Consider the following 24,647-nt stretch of genomic DNA (forward strand, 5'->3'; position numbering starts at 1 on the left):
GTCTTGTTTGCAAAGGTTTCACGTCAAGTTTATGCATCAATAATTATGGTTAATTGATATTCTAAATATAACAATTGAGTGTTATTTAATATGCTGTGCATTATTGATGAAATGCAAACTGACAAATTTAAGAAAATAAGCAAGCAACAAAGCTCAGCTCAAGTCTAATGCATTCAAATTTATACAATTGTGTAAAGTAATTAATGTACCTATATAATTCATTTCTTTATTTAAAATTATTTTATAATTTTTAAAAATTGTTTGCATCGATTATCAAAGTTTTGATTGTATTCTGATTAGATTAAAATTGAAGCAAAATCCACAGGCTTTGACTTTCGTTTAAATTGTTAGTTGTAAGTTGAAAAAAAAAATAGTTTCTGCTTTATTTGTTCTTAAAAAATTACTTATTATATATACAACCACAGCTTATAATTTTATTTACTCAAAGCTTTGATGGTTTTCTGTTTAGATTAAAATAAAAGCAAAATGAACATTCTTTGATTTTTCTTTAAATTACTTATCGTAAATGAAAGCGCAGCAGCTTATAATATTTCTTATAACAAAAGATAATACTCCAAGCTAAAATACAACTTATAGCTTCAGTCACAAGTTATAATATTTTTAATAATTTTAATTCGAATTTTCTAATAAATTCAACAATTTATTTTCGAGGTTGTTAGACTCATAATTACAGAAACTTTATAGAGCGCGCTCCTAATTATTTTAGCTTATACTATTACTATTATAACAAAAGATAATACTCTAAGCTTTAGCTTAATACAACTTATAACTTAAGGCATAGAATTTAATTTTTCTTTTAAATTTAACAATTTATTTTCGAGCTTAGTAGGACTCATATTAACAAAAATCCTATAGAGCGAGCTCTTAATTATTTTAGCTTATACTATTTGTATAACAAAAGATAATACTCCAAGCTAAAATACAACTTATAACTTCAGCAATAAGTTATAATTTCTCCAATAAATTTAAAACGAAATTTCATTTAAATTTAACAATTTATTTCGAGCTTGGTAGGACTCATATTAACATATTAGAGCGAGCTCTTAATTATATTAGCTTATACTATTTGTATAATTTAATACGAATTTTCTTTTAAATTTAACAATTTATTTTCGAGCTTTTTGAACTCATATTAACTGAAATCCTTTAGAGCGAGCTCTTAATTATATTAGCTTATACTATTTTTATAACAAAAGATAAAACTCTAAGCTAAAATACTACTTATAACTTCAGGCATAGGTTATAATTTCTTCTAATAAATTTAAAACGAAATTTCTTTTAAATTTAACAATTTATTACGAGCTTGGTAGGACTCATATTAACATATTATAGCGAGCTCTTAATTATATTAGTAGTTGCCTATTATTTGTTTTAAATCTACGTATGTTTTTCAAATATCTCAGCATATTATGGCAAAAGTAACTTCTGGGCGTTGCAGTTACTTTAAGAGCACATTTGTTGCTCTCATATGGTGGCACTTAGCAGCATCAGTGGCAGCAGCAACTTCATTTAACACGCATAAAGCAGGGCCGGGCGGGCAACATGTGTGTGTGGCAACCAACAGTGGCAGCTGAAAAATTTCTTACTTATGCCAAGGCAAAGTGAAACTGTCACTGCTAAGGTTTATATTTTAGTCTTTGCTTGCTTCTTATGTATTTGGCTCAAGAAATGTAAAGTATGTAAGTGTTGGTTGGGGAGTGGACACGCCTAAGTGAGTGTATGTGTGTGTGTGTGGTAGGGGGTTGCATATTTAAATTTATGATTATGTCGTTATGCTGTCTGCCCACATTGCTTTGGCGAAAACGGAAAAAGTGACAGCGGCAAACTTAATACAAATTTATGTGCAACATATTTTTGCACTTTTTTTTAGGAATTTTTTTTCAGGCTGCGTAGCCAAGTTAAGTCTCGCTGGCCAACATATGCTGCGTACGCTGGACACAAAAGTTTCAGAGACAGAGAGTGAGCTTAGGTTGTTACGCCTCAATGGCAGTTTGTTGTTGTTGTTGTTGTTGTTGTTGCCAAAACATTAAGCAAACACATTAAAATGCCAGCTCGAGCGTCTAAATTGCATTTCAGCTAGTCCCGCGTCATGCTCGAAAATGACAAATTCTTACATAATAACAAGGAAGTCGGGACGAGCCACAACAGCGAAGAAAAATTACATTCATTTTGGCAGGTGAGCCGCCATGAAATTGACTCTCAACTCATTTCGAGGGCATAAAAAGCTGCCGCCTCCTGCACAGCTAACTCATTTTTAAATACAAATTTATGTTGTTAAAATTTTGTACGCAGCGTAAAAAAAAATTTGATTAATTCTCGGCGTCTAATGGCGCGCTATAAATTCTGACTTAATAAAACAAGAAGCGCTGAGGCCGAGGCCAAGCCACGACACGCAGTTGGAGCATCAAAACGTACCTCCCACCACCCCCCAACACTCCCCTCGAAGCCTTCCTTGCCCGGCGTAACGCTAATAACAAATTTGTCACGAGGCCACTTTGACAGTTGTGTGTCACAACGGCGAGCAGCACTTCACTCTGCCGCAGAAACCGCAAGAGGCAGGCACAAAAAATAAGCAGCAAAGCCAGCCACAAATGTCAGCTGGCGCTGACAGCGTAGCCAATGGCACAGTGGGTCAAAAGTTAGGTCAACGCTTCAACTTTTGTTTTGTAAGCCAAAAGGTTTTCATTTGCTTTGTTACATTATGTCAAGTTAACAAAAACAATAAAAATTGTTTAAATATCGATCAAGCATGTCACAATATATATAGTCAGATTTATATATATGTAAGCCATAGCTCTAAAATTATGATGAGTAAGCCATAGTCGACTTAAAAAAAATAATCATAAAATTTCTATTTAAATGATCATATATTTGTCTCTTATTATAAAAATCAAAAATTATTGCGAGCTTATAAAAAATAATTAAAAAGTAATACGAAGATCTTATTTATTTCGAAATAAGCAAAAATATGCGGAATATTAACATTTTTAAGTTTCAAAGTAAATGAAATATATATGATTCTAAATAGAATATTTATATTTTTTTTGATTTCATTTATTTATATATATTATTATATAAGCTAATATTTAAAATTTAATAAAATAATTTGAATTCCATTTGATATAAATATGGAAGTTTAGCTTAAATATGACAATTTAATTACTATTTAAAAAAAAAACCAACGCACAAGCGGATGCCTTTCATTATTTTTATATTTATTTATTTATATTAATTAATATTTATTATTGTTTTATTATATTTTTATTTATTATTATAAATTATATATTTATGTATTTTATTTACTATTTTTTATTATAATTTTGTTCATTATTTTTTTTTTTTAAATTTTTAAGTAAACTTATTATTTCCATAACAAAAGCGCAATCTGAGTTTTTATTTTTATTTATTTATTTCAAATATTTGAATTTTACACTACTGTTGGTGAATGTTGCTTTCATAATAATTTTAGTATTAAATTGTTGCTTACACTAATTTTTATTATTTTTAATGCAGCATTTAATTCACAATAATTTTAGTATTAAATTGTTGCTTACACTTATGTTTATTTTATTCAATACATTATTTTAATCACAATAATTTTAGTATTAAATTGTTGCAAGCACAAATTATTTGAAATTTTTTTTTTTCTATCCAATTTTTCTCTGCTGTCGCTGCACTTTTGATGCCCACTATGCCACACACACTTTGTTGTTTTAGTTGCACGCTTGGTATTGCTGCTTTGCATGCAAATTACGTGACAACAAAAAAAAGAGTAAAAAATTAAATTTTATTTCTTTGAAACTGCTGTGCACACAAATAAAATTTGCCCGCTTGGCCACTTAATTTCAATTGTTAAAGGCTTTGGCTTCGTTGCTGTAGCTGCTGCTAGTTTGGCCAATTTGTTAACGTATTAATAATGAAAATATGGCTAATCGATGGCGACGACACACGCACAAATCCACTCCAAATTCGATTAGTGCAACCCAAAAAGCTGCCAAACTGTCAGCAGCAATTTCCGTGCTCAGTTTGGGTTGCTGTACATTAAGCAAAGAATGTTTAGGGAGTTAGCAGAGTGGCCAAAGTGCATTCAAATTGGCTTAAACTAAGACGGTTAAGCGTGCAGCTGTCTAATTGTATTTGCTGCCGCCCCCACCCCCAACCCGCTCAGCGTTAAACCCTTTTGTAGCTGCTGCTGCTGGGGAAAGTCCGCAAGTAATGTGAAAGTGCCAGGGCGCAACTTCAAGATTTATTAGCATCAAGATTAAAGCATTAAAAATTTTTCAGACTGCGTGGCACACGCAGCAGCAGCAACAACAACAACAAATAGTAAAGTAGCAGCTTGGTGAAACCCAAAAATAAACTACTCCAAGCCCCTTAGAGTTCTAGAGAAAGTGAAGTGCAATTTTCGTTGGACTACATCATCAATTTGGTTGCTGTTGTTGTTGTTGCTGTTGTGTTTGCTGCTGTTACTGACTGTTTCCGCCGGAAGCGTGTTGGTTACAACAACAACAACAGCCAACATTGCATAACGCGCACTTTGACGGTCAAAACTTTTAACATTAGCACTTAATTTACTGACGCTACTTAATGAAGTCTACACTTGGCTAATTTACGCGAAATTACACAAGCACACACATTGTAATGCATATATATGCGCATGTGTGTGTGTGAAAGTCTATGCAAGTTTTATAAGAAAACAAATTGCTTTGCTCTTTAAGCAGCAAGTATTTGGTAATGAAATAAAGTACAGACTTCACCTAATCTAATCCAACAACAGCTCAAAGCAACCCAAACTATTAAATATTTGATGCTGCATTTTATTAACCTATTAGCCTAACCTATTATATATTTCGACGCATTTCCGCAAAAGTATCGTATGTCACTTTTTTTCGAAATTGAGATTTTTATGCAAACTTGTTCTTAATCATATCTCTTATAATCTGGATAAATATTATAATGATATTCTCTATAGTTATAAAGATACAATGATTTACTTTCTTTAATTTTGTTCAGCGCTATAACAGAAATAAATCATTATAAACGCTCTCCTGTAAAATTTGGTTTTTTGATATACGATACTTTCGCGGAAATGCGTCGATTTGTTGTTGCATTTTTATTAAATAATTATTGCTGCGAATTGCTATTTTTAGAATGGCTTCTGTTTTTTATAGCCCAGAGTATCGTTCATACATTTGAATACACTTGCGGCTTACACCTAATTCTTAAATCTTTTACATCTTTAATTTAAATAATTTCTTTATCAAAGCTAAATACAGCATATATTTATATATATTATTTAAAAGCAATACAATTTGATATTGTTTATTAATTATATTATTATTATTATTTAGCCTGTTTCCAGATAGATGCGTATTTTAAAAAACTTCTTCATCAGCATAAAAATTGTAAGTACAGTATTAATATTTTATGTTACAAAATTTAAAAATCCCCAAAAAAAAATATATAAAAAAGCTCTATGCACATCTTGCATATTGTTTAATATTAAAGCTTATATATAAAAATGCTGAGTGCATGCTAATGCCAACTTATAGTGTCTGGCTCTGGTTTCGGTCTCTATTTTTTAGTCCATTTCCGTTTTCTATGCTTTTACTTTTGAGGCTGTGGCAACTCTGCGGCAACATTGATTGACTGCTTAAGCCAAACTGTATTTTCAATTTAAAAGGTTGTTAGTTAGTTAGTTAGTTAATTAAGTGTGAAAATAGTGGCTGTATTTAATTTAAATAAAATTAACTAGTTTGTTTATAGGCAGCTATAAAAATATTGTGTACTTTATATAAGTTTTCTAATATAATTTATAGTTAGTTGTATGCAAAAGCTAAATTGAGTTACTTAACTAACTCTAAGCCACAATTCCAATGCGAATGCTTGCGAAGCGCTGTCTATCAATCAAAATAAATGAGGGGGGACGGAACGGAAACACACACGCCAAGTGTGAAAATGCAAGTGAGCTGGAAAAGAACACGCTAGTGATGTCGACGCGTTGACGCCGCTTGTGCAAATTAGTGTGAACATTGCGGTTGTCTCAGTGACTGCCAATGCGAATGCATGTGCGTGTGTGTGTGTGTGTGTAACCAACACCGTAGCCAAAACTAAAATAAGCGTTAAAATGTTGACTCAAGCAGTGGGGGAAATGCGTTGCAGTCAGCGCGAGGCACGCGGCGCCAGCTTGAGAGGGTTGCAATGCGTATTGCATTACCAAAAACAAGTGGAGAGCTGTTTGGGGGTTTGGGGGGTGGCACAACAAGCTTTTGTTGCTAGCTTGACAGTGCGACTGTCTCTATGTTGTAATCCAACGAGCAGACAGGTTAAATACACCGCAAGGACAGACCGCACACACACACACACACACACACATAGATAGAGAGACACCCATTTAGTCAGGCTGCTTTATTTTGTATTTATTTTTTAGCAGCGGCTTTGCCATGCGTTTGTTTTTTATAAAGTGGCAACGCTGCTTGCAACATGTGCCAGACTTCAGCCCAGCCAGCCCAACAAACAATAATAATGCAACAATAGTGTGCGCCACAAACAAATTGCTTTTGTCTGTGTGCGTGTGTGTGTCTAACGGTTTCACTTGCAGATTAGTTTCGTTCTGCGCTTTTATTTGCCCACACACATGGGCGTCGCTAGACTAAGTTGAGTGGGGTGCTGCAGTGCACTGCAGGCTGCAATTAGCGCAAGCGTAAACTTTGCCAATGTCTGCCCCATGTCTTGGCCTTCAATAAGACCGAACCCATTGCTAATCCTCGACCAGCCGCCGCCGCCGTTGCGCTGTCTGCATTGAGCTTTTGTTGTCTGCAAAGTTTTGCCTTTGACACAACACTTTCCACCTGAGAGAGCTAAAAAAAAACAACGACAATTTGAAATAAAAATAAAACAAAAACAAGCAGTTGAATCCATTCATAGCGAGCTTCAGAGCTTGTTCAGCTGAATTGAAAATTAACTATAAATTTGATGGCAACATGGCCAAAGTTGATAAAACCTAAAACTCTGTCCACTTCACACATGGCAAGCAAATGGCACTCAAGTATACCCTGTAAATAAATATATACTATATATATATGAAATAAATTCTAAATAAAATTTAGCAAATTTATTTAGAAAAAAAATTGCAACGTTTGCTTTTGTAACTTTAATTCTTCAAGCTAAATTTGCAAAGTTTTGTAACGTAGTTAGCTCTATTTGTAAGCTTCCAAAATCTAATATAAATTGTATTTATCAAGTGATTCTGAATATGTAGAAAAAAGCAAAAGATTGGCTGATTATATCGAAAATCTGTAAAAAGAAAAATTTAGGCAACAATAATTATTTTCATTTGAAATTAAAAAATTAATCGAATAGTATATTGAAAATATTTATATAGGCAACAATAATTATTTTCATTTGAAAGTAAAAATAGTTCGAATAGTATATTCAAAATATTTTTGAATATAACTTTAGTATTTTTCAAATTAAATTTCAACTCTGTAAGTAACTTTATTGTTATAAAAAATTTGTGTACCAATTAAATTTTGTATAAAATTTCTCATATATAATTTTTGGACTAAGCTTAGCAACTGCTACTTCGCTTACGCTTGTTCAAATTTTTAGCAATACACCAGAAATTCATTAAAAAATCGTCAAGTGGAGTTTGAGTGCGAATGAAATGCAAAACCAAATTGAATTGCCGAAATTTGTTTTTTTGCTGAAGCCGCACAAAGGTGCGAACTACTTGTAAGAGGTGTGTGTGGGGGTGGGGTGGGGTACTGTTAACCCTTTTGACAAGTTGTGCTCGTGTTTTGTTGCTTGTACTACTTCAGTTTGAGGAGTGGAGTGGGCTCTTAATAAGTAATACATGTTTTGTGTTGAATGAGAGTGTTGCGCTTGTTGTTGTTGCCAAGGGTCGCAACATTTTATGGCCAAGGCAGCTTTAAGCCCAAAAGGAATTAACGGCAGACGACGGGCGTGAATAAACATAAAAAAAAGTGTGAAAATTTCAGCGCCTTTTTTTTATTTATTTGGCAAGCTGCTTTTATTTATTTGCGACTGCCTGCAATTTGCATAAAATGAGTTTCAATAAAATTTCAGGCTTTATATTATGGCCAAGCGTAAGGTGCTCAACAAACAATAGACGCCGACTGAAACTAATAAATTTTTTGTCAAACTCTACAAATCACACATACTTAGGCGTATCACACACACACACACACGTATAGAGACAAACAAAAGGCGGAAATCATTTAAGCTGGCAAATCAAGCAAAAGCAGCTGGCGGCACCCAAAGAGCTTGGCGACATTAAGGTAGCCACATGCCAAGGCAGCCAGTGGGTTGTGGGCTGTGGGTGGCTGGCATGCGGGACTAAGCAGCAGAAGCAGGCGATTAATATTCATTCAGTGTCGCGCGTATATCACTTTTTATATTTGCACAGCCAAACGAGCGCCAGCAAGTATGCAATGGAATTTTGCGCCACGCAGGTGAGCTGCTCTCGCTTTAGTTTGCCTGCCTGTGTGTGTGTGTGTGTTGCTCGTGTTGATGTGTATGAGTAACGCACAATTACATACAACAATTTGTGCTTTGTTTCTGTGCACGTCCATTGTGGCCGTGTAGAGACTGCGCTCGGGCCTCTATGCCTGCCTGCCTGCCTGACTGGGCGGCGGCTGCCTGCCTTAGCTCCCAAATCGCCAAAGAGCAATCGTGCAGCAGAGCCAGCGACCCCCAACTGTGTGTGTGGCTAGCGCTGTAGCTTTAACTGCAGCCAGCCAGCGCTCATTTGTTGCTGTTTCACCAATACACTCTCAAAAATAAGCAAATAGAATTAACCAGGGATTTTCAATGGCATAAAGAGCTCAGTTTAGGTTCTAAAGAAATGTTGAAAAAATATATTTGATATTTTAAAGGCACATTTTAGTTGCACTTTAAAGCAAGCTATGTATAGATTAAAAGTATCATATATGTATATATCAAATATAATTAAACAGGGATTTTCAATGGTATAAGGACTGCAGTTTAGGTTCTAAAAAAATATATTTGATATTTTAAAGGCGCATTTTAGTTGAATTTTCAAGCAAGCTATGTATATATCAAATGTATCAAATGTGTATATATCAAATATTATTAAACAGGGATTTTCAATGGTATAAAGACTGCAGTTTAGATTCTAAAAAAATTAAAAAATATATATATTTGATATTTTAAAGGCGCATTTTAGTTGAACTTTCAAGTAATTTATGTATATATCAAATATGTTTATATCAAATATAATTAACAAGGGGTTTTCAATGGCAGTGTACGTTCTAAAGAAATGTTGAAAAAATTCATTTGAGACACTTTAGTTGAACTTTAAGGCAAACTATATATGTATATATCAATACTAGCTGGCATAAGTAATTTTTATTTTATATTTATTCTTAAGACTATTTTTAGCCCAAAGCAAAAACTCATATATTTATAAGCTTTGTGTTGCGTATATATCAATAAAATATTAATATTGAATATTAAATAGTCTAAAGTTTATTTTGTAACATTATTTTTAGTACAAAAGAAAAAGTTTAAAAAGGTTTTACTTATGATTTTATATGCCTAAAATATTAATATTGAATTTTAAATAAATCCGAAGTTTATTTTGTAACATTAAGAAAGTTTAAAAAGGTTTTAATTATAATTTTATATGCCTAAAATATGAATATTGAATTTTAAAAGATCCGAAGTTTATTTTTTATTATTATTTTTGTACATGCCACAAAAGAGAAAGTTTAAAAAGGTTATAATCATAATTATATCCCTAAAATCTCTTTCAAATGTTTGTTAGACCATTTTAAACGAGATTTATGATTATACAGTCGAGTTCTTCTATAACTCAGCGCCAGTTTGCAGTTTTTTATCAAAGAAAATCAAGCTTAAAGCCGCCTTTAAGGTAATTACTTTTCATGTCCACTCGTGTTTTGAGAATTCGACACGCCTGCAATGCTGTATGTCTGAATGCTGCTGCTGCTTTTTTATGTCCGTCTGTATTGGCCTTGCGAATACCAAACGGAAATCAAGCTGAATTCCATTTTTTTTTGCTTTCCCGTTGAGTTACGTTTACGTTACTTTTGCTACGTCTTTCGCGCAACGCGACAATGTGCACTTCAAATAGGATAGCCAAACATCAACTCAGCAGTGGCATAAAACTGCAAGAGGCAGCGAAAGAGAGAGAGAGACAGAGCAAGTGCGAGTGAGAGGGAGAGCGCAGTAGCTGGAAAAGGCGGCACTTGGCAAATGCAATTTCGCAGCCTTTCGTTTTAGTTTTCATGTGAAAATTGAGAAAAATTGCCAAACGACTTGGGTAAGCGATATGCTGTTTTGACAAGGTTAACACACACACACACACATACATACATACAGACGTTAGCAATGCTGTAGCTTCAGCTAAGGGGCTGAACCAAACAAGCAAGTTGATCTGTTGCCAGCTCTTGGCCAGCTTTTGGCTTTAGCTTTGGCTTTGCCTTTTGGCCAGGTGCTTCAGCTGCAGCAGCGCTAACGCTTTTTTTTTTTAGGGCACTTATTGTTAGTCCGTTACGTTTTGTTTTGACAACTTTAGACAACTGCTTGACTGTGCAAGTCACAAAGGCACAAAACAGCAGAAGACAGACAGACGTACAGAGCTAGAAAGCAAACTAAATTCGAATGGGAGTAAAGTTACATAGCTTGGCTTGGACTGGCCCACAAAATTATCCGCTGGGATTTTGAGCGCAAATGACGCGAAACAGTCAACACGGACATGTGCCAAGGAAAATGGTGGGCGGCCAAGCAGAGCCACAACTACAACAACAGCAAGAAGAAGAAGAAGCAGCACAACAACCACACGTGCCTTACATAAAAATCGTGCTGGCCATGCTAAACGTTTATCCCTTTTAGCCTGCTGGCCTGGCCAACAATGAACGTCTTCAATTTCAATGGCCCGTTCGCCCGTTTAGCTTTGGCTACGACTCGCTCGACTTTGCTCTGCTGCTGGCTCCGGTAAGCTGAGACTGATTGCGGGGCTATATATGGTAAAGTCAGTGTCTCAGATAAATGCCGCATCATTGGTTATTTATATGCGTGCATTCCCCAGTTTGGGTTTGAGTTAAGCGTCAGGCCGTAACACTGAGCTCACCTGCTACGCTTGTGCTCTCTATATATATATTTGATTTCATTGATCTATCAGGCTGAAGTATGCTCGTCATGTTGCTACACTTCAAGAAAAATATGCAGCATTAAAATGCGTTTTGCTATTTCTTGTAGTTTTAATTTAATTTAGTTTAATGTAAATTGGTGAGTTTGTTGTTGATTTCAATTCACCAATGCTACATATTGTAGAAATTTTGCTTAAGCTCAGTATAGATGTTGGCAATTGTAGATTTTGTTGAACAGCATGGAGTTCACCAACGTTTAGCATTGCAGAAATTAGCCTTAAACAAATTTGAGTTGATATCAGGCAGCGCAGTCAATTCACCAATGCTGCATATTGTAGAAATTTAGCTTAAGTACTTTAAGTAGCTTAAATTCAATACAGTTGCTAGCAATTGTAGATTTTGTTTACGATTTCAACAATGAACAGCATGAAGTTCACCAACGTTTGCTATTTCACAAATTAAGCTTAAACAGTTTTGAGTACAACTGCTAGCAATTGGTGATTTCATCAATAAAAAATATAATGTGGATTCACCAACGCTAGATATTGTTGAAATTTGGTAACAGCAATTGGTGATTTGGTTGATGATATCAAAAATAAATTCACTAATGCCATTTCCATTCATGTTTTTATATTAGAATAATATACAAAAGCGAATGTTGGTGAATTTATTGGTGACTAATAAGGCTGACGTTGTAAATAAGTGACTACCCCATGTTAAGTACTCATATAGTCTTGTGGCTTATGTATTGTGGATTCACCAACGCTGGATATTGTTGAAATTTAGTTTAAGTGCTAGGAATTGGTGATTTTGTTGGTGAAATCAACAATTAAAGCAAGCAGTGAATTCACCAATGCAATTTCTTTTTTATATTAGAATAAGATTGTTGTTGAATTTATTGGTGATTAGTAATGCAGACGTTGTAAATTAGTGACTGCTCCAACTAAATGTCTTATATGGACTTATATGGTGACTAGTTACTAAGTTTGATCTCTACTTGCCACTTATTTCTCTCAGTGCACGAGCAGTAGCTTATGGGCTGTCATTAACTTAGGCTCAATATGCAACATAGTTTTAGTTTTATACGTAATTGAACCTTCAGCTGAAGCTTGTCAGCTGTCTGTCCGTCACTTTGACTTGTCTGTGTGTGTGTGTGTGACTGTGTGTGTTCGGCTTGTGGTAAAATTAATTAAATGGCATTCAAATGATTGCCTACGTGCCATTATTAATTTGCGCATAAATTATGCACATGTCTTAATGCCTAATGATTTCCTTTTTATGGCCAATCACACGACTTGACCGCAAATTAATCAGTTCGCCTTGCCGTTCCGTTGGCCTTTCAATATCCAGCGGCTGTATAAATAGTAGGGCAAGCTCACATTTGAATGCTGCACGCAATTTTGCATTTGCTCAATTGAAATCAACTTGCTTTGATTTATTTAGCATTTCTTTTGCTTGCGTGGAGTTAAATACAAGCAAAGCTACTGCTTTAATTTTTTAATATTTTTGCACGCACTTGCTTAAATATTTATAACAAACTGCTGCTGCTGCTGCTGCTTTTTTGGGGCTGTTCACAGTTTGCGTTTGCGGTTTGAGTTTTGTTTTCCAATTTTCATTTGCAGCTGGGCTACCCCCAAAAATGTCTTGGCACGACTGTAAAAGGATTTATGTGTGCTTTGCTAGATTTATGTGCTGTTTGGGTGTGAAACTGAAACTGAGAGTGGCTAACACACAGACAGACACGCGCATATGTGTGTGTGTGTGCTAATTGCTTAAAGAAATGCAAGTGGCTTGCAATAAATTCCGTTGGCTATTGAGCAAAGTCGCTGTCAGCTGTAATTTGATTGGTCAGCAACAGTGCGAAGTGCAGCAGCTTAACAGCGGCAAAGTTAACAGCGACTTAACAGCAGCGCTGCAACGTAAACAAATGTTAAGACTCGCATGCCGGCAAACTTAGCTGAGAGCGCGCGCTCGCTCTCTCGCAACTTTAAGAGCGGCTGGACGGCATTGCCAGCTCAAAGCAAATGCTGTTTGACGAGAGAACCGGTTTCGGCACACGAAGCAATAATAAGAGCGCGTTCGCTCAAAAGAAAAAAAAACAATAAATAAAATGGCAAATACGATTGAAGTTTGCAAGCCAAAGCCAGAAACAGTTTCAGTTTGTGCTACAAACGCGTTTTGAACGGTACCAAGTGGCATGCAACGCGCTAAAGCAAGCAGCGTATATTTGATAAACTCGTCTAAAGCGCAGCAAACCAAACAAACCATAAGAAATATATAAATAAATATTTAAAAGTGCGAACAACTTAAAGTGCGAAATAAAAATAAAATATAAACTTTGCAGCAAGTGAGTGCAACTGACAAGACTGAAGGTGAATATATAGCTTTTAATAGTATGCGTGTGTGTGAATTTTAATGTGCTGCAACAACCTGAAATACGTTTTGGCCGCTGGGCTAAGACCAAGTGCGTCCCTCGTCGTCAAGCTGCTTACCTGTTTGCATTTTAAAGCCAACACAACAGTCAAGAGACAGCGTCAAGTCAGTTGCAGTAGCTTTTATTTTTTTTATTTTGTTGTTTTGTCTCTTTTTATGCGCAATTCGCTTGCATTTATTGTGGCCATTATTCATTGGCAAATTCTGCCTGCTAATTGCACATAAAAAGGCCAATTGCATTAGAGCATAAACTTCTAGTCTCAACTGTACGTGAATTAAAATTTGCAGCATGCATTAAGACCAAATTGTTATTGCCACTTGGGCGCAAAAGCAAAAAGTAGCAGCAGCCACCTGGTTAATGCCTCAAAATGCAAAGACAGACCAAAAAAGAAAAAGCGCAGCAGCGACTCCAAACGGCCTCGACCTCTACCTTCAGTCTGTTCTTCTTCTTCTTGTTCCAGCCCGCTCAAAAGAACTTCAAAAGCATTTTTTTCGTCGAGGCTGCTGCAAAAAACTGCGTCGTCTGCATTTGGTCATTATGAAAAGAAAATATGCAGCAGCTATTAAAAAAAAAAAAACGCAAACAAGCTGAAAAAATGCAAACCAAACTGCAGGCAAAGTACAGTGGTACAAAACTGCACAAAATGCAGCTGAAAATACAAAAGGCATAAGTTGAAATTTTAAGCTGAAATTCTTAGTCAACTAGTCAGTTTAGTTTATACTTAGAAGTCACACAAATTTTGTAGCCTAAGAGAGCAGCAAAGAACCAAAGTTAAGCTGTGTAGTAAACTTGTCAAATTGATGGCTAATTGTGCGCTAATGGCGCAAAAGTTATTTGTTTACACACACACAGTTGAAAGTAGTAGTTGCTTAAATTACACAACAATGTCACTTAAATTAATAACTTTACTTCACATTCAATTAGTGTGTGTGTGGTGCATGTAAAGCAATTTCTTGAGCTATTATTACATATTTGATGAGCATAAATAAATGATTGTGGGGCAGCAACAATTGCTCTATTGGGCTCTCTCTCTTGCTAAAATTGTTTTCAATTTAGTTTAGCTTATTGATTGGCATTAATGCACTCATTGCGTTTAGCCGGAACTGTTTGGCCCATTGTTTTGAGTTTAATATGCAGCTAAAATGAAATTACGCTTAATGGTTTTTTAATTGTAACTATAATTGCTGTCGCCAGTGCAACAACAACAACCACAACAACTAAGGCAGCGATTAATGAACACTCTGCACAAATTGCCCCAAAAAAATAAAGAAAAAAGTAAACACAAAAATAAACTAAAGCAAGAAATTTTTGCTGGCCAGGCACTCTCGACACATAATCGCTCATTTCAGCCTGCTCTCTGGTGTATTAGTGTGCGTGTGTGTGTGTGTGCGTTTGTGTGCGTGCCTATAATTAAGCCTAAAAGTGCTGGCCTTTGGCTTTTTATCAGCCACTCTTTTCACTTGAACTTGCACTGACTTTTCTTTTGCCTTGTGAAAATCACAGTGAACATTTGCTCGTTGTTTTTATTGCTGCTGTGTGTTTTTATACGCAGTGAGCCCTTGATATAAAAATAGCCAAATACACTCATTTCTTTTATGTATTATGCTGTTATATTTTTATATAATTTATTTAGATTTTTTTTATATGCAACTAGCTTATAATAAAACTAGCAGCTTACTTTTTATAAATTCTTAAATTAAATTATTTTCATTTATTTATATTCTTTCTAAACTAATTGCAGCTTTTATGAATTCAAACTTGCGCTTAAAATATTTGCATCTAAATTCGTTTATAATAATTTAGTGTTAAGCATTTTTTTAAGCTATGATCAGTTATTGTTGTTATTATAATTTTTATTTATTGTTGAAGTAGGGATTGTCTTACCTATGAATAGCTCAAGGTACTGCTGCTGCAGCCAATTCTGCTGCTTCTAATATTTATTTGTTGATATCTATAGGTTGTTTTTATATTCCATATTTTTTAACATATATTTTCAACTTTTTTTTTGGAATACTTTATTGTTAATGGCAGCTCTGCATATTATTTTTTAATTTTATTATTGATTTTAAGTTTAATATTTAAAAAAAAGCTTTTTCCAATTTGTAATTTTTTTTCAAATATTTTTTCACAACTGTTTTATATAAATATTTAAAGCTTTTACCTTTATATTCAAACTTATTTGCATCTTTTATTTAATATTTCTTTCTTACTTTATTACTTTTTTAATATTAATAATTAAAAAAAATCTTTTACTTTTATATTAGAACCAGTTTGTAATTATTTTTTTAATATACTTTTCTTTATTACTCTTTTTATATTAATATTTTAAAAAAAATGTTACTTTGCTATTAGAAGCAATTTGTAATTTTTTTACATTAATATTTTATTACTTTACTTTACTACTTTGAAATTAAAAACAATTTGTAATTTTGTTTTATTTTATATTTCTTTATTAATTACTTAGCTTATTATTATTTAATAATAATATTTAAAAAATAATTCTTACTTTCACATAAGAACCAATTTGGACTATTTTTGTGCACATTTTCAATATGAAATTTTGCACTTATCTTATATTATTTTTCATATTTATTTATGTTAAAAGCTTTAAGTTGTAATTTTTTTGACAACATTATGGAGTTCACACTGTAATTTTTTTTATATCCTTATAGCATTTTTTTTTTTTTTCCAACATATGCTATTGTGTTGGCTCAGAGCTTAGCACAGCTGATGATGAGAGTGTCTGATTGTTTGCAGTTGGTAGCTTGTTGCTTTTGTTTGGCTGCTGTCCCCCTCCCACCCCAACTCGCTTTGTTGCCACCACTGCTTGGCACTTGTGCGTTGTGCGGTCTCTAATGTGCGCCATTTTGGTTTTGCTACATGTGCCCCAGAGGTCATTACAGACGCCTTACTCTGAGCGCTGAGCGCATGTTATGTATGTAGCGCATACGCAACGTTGGCTACTTCCGCTGAAGTAGTCAGAAAGGCTTTTTGGCCGCCGCCGGTGCCGCCAGCTCTCTAAAGTGGCAATTTGTCTAGTTTTGTAAGCGCCTCTTTTAACGATAATGATGATTGCGCTTTGTTGCGTTTTTATTTCCACACACACACAGACACACACATGCACACACAATTTGACTGTGGTCAAGCATCTAACCTGAGCACACTCGAGTTGAGTTCATTTTGTTGCTGGCTTCTGGCTTTGTTTTGTTGCTCTTGTTGTTGTTACAGTTATTTCTATTTTTTTTTGGTTGTTTGCTTGGCATATGCGGATATTCATTCATGCAACAAAACGTGGCAGGGGCAGCCATATCAAAACGCAAGTCCAGTTGCCATTTAGTGCTGCTCGCTTTTAGTTTCAGTTTTGTGCTTTGCTTTTTATTTATTTTTTTTGTCTGTCAACGTCTGCCGCTTGGCTTATGCTTTTGTTGTTGTTGTTGCTTTTGTTGTTGTCATGTCGTCGCTGCTGTTAATTTTTATGCTACGGATATTTTTCGCATTTGCTTTATTGGCCAGTCAGTGGGCCTGTCTAGACTATTTGCAAAAAACAAATAAAACTATTTTACATTTTATTTATTCATTTGATTTACAGCTGCAAACGTGACACATTGCGTATACTTAATGCTTGAATAAACTCGAAACGAAAATCAATAAATAACTGCACTTTTATTTATATTTATTTTTTTCAATCTTGTGGCTGGTCAGTGACAAGACAAGACAACAAGGCAATCTATCGATTTATCTTTTGCCTTTTGTCAAATAACATCAACTGATTACTTTATCACAAAAGCGTTAAATGAGCAATACACACACACACATACAAGCGCGCATATTTGCTACTCTATGTGTGAGTCAAAGCTCCGACGGCATTCAAGCTGCCAAGTTCTCTGCCCAGCTCTCGGCTCTGTGGGCTTGTGGCTGCCACATTGAATGACTTTATCGGCTGCTAAACGTCGCTTGGTCATTTGAAGCGCACACGTTTAACCCGCTTTTACGCACACACATGCACACACACATGCACACTCACGTGTGTGCAGCCAAGTTGACTGACATTACTGATTTTTCCCATATGTGCGCTGTGTGGGTATTACGACTATTTACTCTGCTCTATGCGACTCGACTCGACTCACTCGCGTGGCGGCGGCGGCCGCTCTAAAAGTTTATTGCTTCATTTCTCTGTGTGTGTGTTGTGCAATTTAATCGATGTCGTTGTCTGTCTGCCTTGCTCCTTTCTCCACATGTCCCTACTCCTCACTCAGCTCTAGGCTCGCTCGTCTGGCTCTGCATGTTTTTAAAGCGCAGCTAATCTAAATCGTTGTAATATTGCTATTTAGTGTGTAATGAGCGCAAACAATTTAAGAGCTACAAAAAAATGCAGCAAGTCGTACGCAGTCGACATAGCAAGACCCAGTAAAGAGGTTGAAAATTAAATATTTTAAATATTGTGCGCTTTTTGTTTATGAAAACTAAAAGTTCTATGTATTTGCATTGAAATCTGTCATATTTGCAGCTTTATAGCCAAATGTTAACAAAGTTATTTCAAATATAAATTTTTAAAAATATTGCAAAATAAACTTTAAATAAACTTAAGCGAAAAAAGTAGTTTAAATTAAATTTCAATTCAAATTAAATTCAATTTAAAATATAAAAGATTCTACAGACAAGCTTCGATATATGCGACTAAGCTCATCAGCCTAATCACATAGAGTCTAACAAATTTCATTTAACATAAGCGATTTTTTTTTTAATATATTTAAATATTTTATATAAACTTCTTAAAATTAAATTCCAATTGCTAGTTTCTGAAATATAGACGAGCCTACAGTCATGCTGAGATATATGCGACTAAGCTCATCAGCCTAATGAAATAGAGTTTGACAAATTTCATTTAACATAAGCGATTTTTTTTAATATTTTTAAATATTTTATATAACGTTTCAAATAAACTTAAGCAAAAAAGTAGTTTAAATTAAATTTCCATTGCTAGTTTATAAAATATAGACGATCCTACAGACATGGTTTGATATATGCGACTAAGCTCATCAGTCTGACAAATTTCATTTGACTAACATAAGAGAATTTTTAATATTCTTTAATATAATATAATATAACGTTTTAAATAAACTTAAGCAAAAAAATACTTAAAATTTCAATTGCTAGTATCTAAAATATAGACAATGCTACAGACATGCATAGCTATATACAACTAATTCCCAACAGATCAAATAGAGTCTGCGTGCGCTGCTTCTGCTTTCTACGCACAAATTTCATTTGACTAACATAAGAGACGCTTTGTACATTTACTGTTGCTGGGTCCAAATAACACTCGACTGTTTGCATGTGTGTGTTGTTTAAGCTTATTGCAAGCGTATTGTTTATACGGAAATTTTCTTTTAAAATGAAACAGCAAATAAATTTAGTTAGGTTAAAAATTACAGCTTGTGCTGAATTGTGCAGTGAGCCCTTAATAATGTATAAATATAGACTCATTTATTTTATGTACTATTCAATTATATAATAGCCAAAATATGCTAAAACTAAAATTGACAAAGGGCTAAAATATATAGAATTAAAATGTGTATAACACATTTAAATGCTCTGCAACAAATCGTGCTGTAATTTCTTAGAATTTAATTAACAACTGCTTAGAGTTACATAAATAATATTTCTGTTTAATAATAAAAGTGTAGCCAATCAAGGTCGTAACCTCCCCACACTGAAACGTCTGCAAATCAATGTAAAGTAAATTTGGGCTGCGCTTCTTAATTAGCCTTTCACTTTCACGCTGATTTAAATATTTATGCTTTTCATTAAGTTTGTTATTTGGCAGCGTGTCAATCAGCCCCATGAAAATTGCTTTGCTTGGGCGCAATTAACGCATAACACAACACGCAACTGAACGCGTTGGCTGCTTCTATATCTTGGTCAATGCCTGAGCACTGATTGTGCCTCATTTTGCGCTACAATGCGCCACACAAAGTATTTAAGTACCTCAAGCCGTTTACGCCAAGGCGGCCCCCAAAACAAACTAGAACTTATAATAAGGGTACCCTGAGCTAAAGTACAACCCTTTTGTTAACGCTCATTGTGTGTGTGTGTGTGTGTGTGGATTATGTATTTTGTTTATCTACAGCTGAAGCTGAAGCCACGACCTGAAGTTTTGGCCAAAATATTTTCCAACACGTATGTGCTGAATGCTTCGCTCTGTGTCTGCCGCGCCAGCCAAAGCAGCAGCAGCAAAAACGTAATGAAATGCAAAATCGCTTAAGTTGCGCTGCGTAACGCCCGCCAACCCCTTTGAGCCCCGCACTCAGTTCACTCCCAGCCTCTCTCTCTCTCTCTCTTACTCTTGCCTCTGACCTTTTGTTGACAGCGTGTTAGTGCAAACTAAATGAATTTTCTCCACGGACTCGCTGTGGGTTTTTGTTTCGGCTGCTGCTCGCCGTTTTTATTTGGGATTACGTCTGGCTGGCTGCTCCTGCTCCATTCCGCACTCATTTAGCTGTGCTAATGCGAGACACACTCGCTCACACACACACACACACACATGCACAATTAAGGCGCTTTTTGTGACTGTGTGTGTGTGTGTGTCTCGTTTCCACTTCAACATAATCATCATCCACAACAATTTTACATTCACATAATAATCGACTCAGCATACAAAACATGCGGTGTGGCCATTGTGCTCTCGCCGCCTCTTAATGCTGCAAATACCCTGTATTTATCACATAGATTATGTGGGGGTTAGTTAACTGCAATTGGCTTTTAGCTGAAGCGGCTACAGTTGTGCCAAATGCTTCATATGGTTTTGATTTTACGCTAAGAGACTGAAATGTTTTAGCAATGGGCTAGAAAATAGTAAGATTTAATAGATTTGTTTAGAATTTATGCTGAAAGCATTAAATGTTAAAGAAAATGGGACTAGGAAATAGTAAAAGTCTTTAATAGATTTCATTCTATGGCAATACTTTAACTATTCAGAGCTATAAAAGATTTAAATCATTTTGAATTTGGTAATGCAAATTTAGTTTAGGAAAAATTTAATGCATTCAAAAATCTCTAAATTCCAAATGATTTAAATAGCAGATAAATTAAATATCTGGAATTTAGAGTTAAATTTTTTCCAAACTAAATTTGAATAACGCTTAGATTGCAATATTAACAAATTACTTTAAGCTAGAGCTAATTCATTTGCTAAAATTCAAATTCCATTCAATTTAGTCACTAGTGCTAATGTTCGTAGCTGCTGAAGTCACCTCTACTTACTTTAGTAAAGCTACTAAGCCATAAAATTCCGCGAAATTGGGTCTCATATGTTAGAAATTGTCTAATTAGCATCAGTATTTTAATTGCTTTAGTTAAAGTAGCAAAATTCGTTTGATTTTAACTTTTCTAATTTTCAACTACTTAAAATAAAATTCTAATTAACAATAATTTTATATATGTACAAATGTTAATGTTGGAGAAGCAGTCAGAGAATACAAAAATAAGCTTATTATAATAAATATGTACAAAAATTATTTAAGCTTATCAAATTTATAGTAAATAAATGCTTAATCTTTAAATACTTTTAAATTTAAATTTAATTTTACCGTCGACTGTTTATAGCTGCCATTAAATAGCTAAAATTAAATAGAAAAAATTAAATAGCTAAAATTAAATAGGAAAAATCAAATTTCAGCGTATGCTTAAATTGTAAAAAATTTTATATCAAATTTTAAAGCTGTAAAATGCTTTAGTAATATATTTAAAAACTGTTTATTTGCAATTTAGCTGAACTTTTAAATTATAATAATCATAATAAATTTAAATTTAATTTACTTTACGTACCATCAGCTCTAATGCTTTTATTTATATACAACAAATAATTATTTTAAAATTGTATTATAAATAAATTCTATTCTATGCACTTCAGCCCAAATTTGTTAAGCTCTTGCATTAAATTACAAATGTTTTTTTTTTGGTACTCATTTGTTTGAAATGAAATCGAATACTTTAATTGAAATTCGAGTTGTAGCTGCTTATTTCTTATTGAATCAGCAGTTAGGATAACTGTGAGGCGCATACTGCTATGAGCAACTGTAGTCTCTAACTCTAGTCGCTATAGCATAATTGAAAGTACAGACACTTTGTGTTTTTGCGCTGTTTGTGTTTTGTGAATTTTTTTTGCATGTTCTCTGCTCTTTTTTTTTTATTTTTTTTTGTGGGTGCTGCAATGTGTTTGAATGACTTCCGTCTAAGTGTTTAATTTCCTGTGTATTAACATGCTTGGCAAACATGGCAAGCAGACAAAACGCAGCCCTTCAACCTGGCGCTCAAGTGGGGGGGGGGGGGTGTTGCTAAAAGGTGCGTGCCAGTTGGCCTAAGGGCGGCGTAACGATTTGTGCCAACAAATTTATTTAAAAAGGATTATCAGCAGCTAAGCGCCACATGCTGGGCACACTTCAAAGGCGCAACCCCACAAACAAAATGTTCAGCCCGCCAGCCACCCCCCTAACTGACAACTGCAATTTCTGCCCCTTTGTGTATCCACTTACATTTGTTGTTGTTGTTTTTGTGCCATTTTGGGCGCTCACCCTTGTGGCTCACGTGTGTTTGTGTGTGTGCAAAAACAAATACAACAATAATATGTAAGCATTGATGGCATATGCAAATTTCAATGTCAAATTCATGCCACATATAAAATATATTTACATGCAGCTTCATATATAAAATTTGACATTCAATTTTTGTTTGACATTCAATGGGACTGAATTTGCAAAGGGGTTGGCAAAGGGGTTTTAGTTTGACAGACAGCACACAAGGCTAAGTGGCTTTATTTAGCGGTATATATAAACCTGAGTTATATCAATTTGTTATGTGCGCCTTTGATGTGTGTGTGTGTGTGTGTCGCGTGCTAAGCTGTGTGGGTGCGCAGCTGTTAATTAAAAGACAAAGCGCTTATTGAATTTATATTATTTATTGATGGCAGCTAAATTTATTTTAACAAGCTTTAAATTCAAATTTCATTTTCATATATAATTATTTTTGATGCAGTTGGTAATTCGAAGCTTACATCAAAAGTAAAAATACTTTGGGTCTATACAATGTATACACTTTGATATTTTTATATAAAATGTAAGCGGGTAGCATCAAGTTGTGCAAGCGTTTGCAAGCAGAGTGTAAAAAATTAATTTTGACTGTATGAACAACAAGATCAGAAACTATAATAACTAGAATCGAAATTTTCATATATCCGCTTTTATTTAAAATAAGTGCTAACTCTTGTTGCAAAAAAAATTAATTTACGCATACAATATTTAACAGATTTTAAACTCAACATATTTATTTTATTTTTGTTTATTAAATAATGTACTATGGACAAGCTACAATTAAATAAATTAACTGAAAAGAGTATAATAATTAATAATTAATTAACTGAAATTTAAAAAATTAATGAAGCTAAATTTTAACTAAAAAAAGTAAAATGAATGAAGCTAAAAATGTAATATTAAATTTTCTTTAAAATATAATATACCAAAATTTGTTGCAAGTATTTGTTGACACCCAAAATTCCAATTTGGTTTTGTATGCTCGACTTCTGTTGATCTAAACTTGGCAAATATTCGAATTTTAAACTGTCAAAGTGTATCAAAAAGTTGCTTGCGCCCTAAGTTACGACGTTGCTGTTCTTATTTTAGCTACAATTGAGTTCAATATTTTTTGGGGTAAATTCAATTTGATAGCATGTCCATCAACTCGAACAGGGGCGTGGGCGTGTCGTCGCTAAAATTTCAATGTTATTGAATACTTTAAAAGGTTTTTCGCCACTTTCGTGTGCCGTCGTCTGTGCTGGCGTCTGCCGCAGGCGCTACATTTAGTTGAAATTTATTTACTAATTGCTTAAACTTATTTGATGGATTTTTGCTTTTATTGCTGCTGCGAGTGTGACTGTTATTGTTGTTGTTGTTGCTACTGTGTGTGTGTGTGCTGCATGTGCGGAAATTCACACACGCCTGAACACTCGCAATGACGACAAAATGCGTGCTGTCAAACGCACTCAGCTTGAGCCTCCGCCTCAGCTTTAGCCTCAGCAGAAGGCTGAAGAAGACTTGCACAAAATTTTCAAATTTCCGGACTGAATTTTACCCAAGCCACAGTCAAAAGTCTACACATGACTTGCCGAAGGATTTTAGGAAATTGTGTACGCATGTTTCTGGCACTTTTGCATGATTTACTCATATCACACACACACACACACACACACACATAGCTACAGAAACTATTTAGTGTTTTAGCATTATTAATGCATGATTTCAATGCGAACACAAATTTTCAATTTGCTTGCAACTTTAGAAAAAAACACAACACTTGCTAATGGGCTCCAAAGACTGCGGCTCAGTCTGTGTGGCTGGGTGGTGCGTCTGCTTATCGCTGGCAACTTAAAGATTAGCAGCATGTTGCATTAGCAACATTCAACGTTATCCGCCTCGCACACAGACACAGTCGCCGTTATAGCCTTAAATGCCTGCCATATGCGTTTCCGTGTGCGGTCGTTGTTCGCTTCCGTTTGTTGACCAATATGCAACACGTTCGCAACACACACACACAGGCGCATACACTGAGCGAAAGCAGCGAGTGTTCAATTACGTTTAGTAGCCAGCACATTCAAAATAAAGCTGTTAAATATAAAAAGTAGTGTGCTAATAAATTTAAAAATAATTGTATTCTATATAAATAAATGCGCAGATTATAATATAAGCTTAATTACAATTAATTTAATTATTTTTTATTTTCTTTGAATTAGATAATGCAAGCTTAAACACAATTTTTTGTTTATAAAAAATAGTTGAAAATAATTTTTCAAATATATATGTTAATATTTTAAAAGTAGTCAAAATTTTTTATTTTTTAATGCCATTTAAAGTTTTAAATTTTAACATAATTGTGATCTATATATAAGCTTAAAAAATAATTTTTAACATAAAAAATAATTGAAAATAAATTTTAAAAATAATTGTAAATAATTTAAAAATAGCTAAATTAATATAACATTTTAAATA

At 34.2% G+C, this 24,647-nt stretch overlaps 1 protein-coding gene across 4 annotated transcripts in view; it reads left to right on the forward strand.

Moving 5' to 3' along the window:
- Positions 1 to 13,324: 13,324 nt before the first annotated feature.
- Positions 13,325 to 24,647, forward strand: part of LOC108596688 (semaphorin-2A) — a 56,734-nt gene continuing 45,411 nt past the window's right edge. For all 4 annotated transcript variants that reach the window (XM_017982704.1, XM_017982708.1, XM_017982707.1 and 1 more), the window contains exon 1: positions 13,325 to 13,546. The gene's annotated coding sequence lies outside the window, so the exon portion shown is untranslated. The remainder of the gene's footprint in view (positions 13,547 to 24,647) is intronic.

Source organism: Drosophila busckii, chromosome 2R, assembly GCF_011750605.1.
Source record: "Drosophila busckii strain San Diego stock center, stock number 13000-0081.31 chromosome 2R, ASM1175060v1, whole genome shotgun sequence".
NCBI classification, from domain to species: Eukaryota; Metazoa; Arthropoda; class Insecta; order Diptera; family Drosophilidae; genus Drosophila; species Drosophila busckii.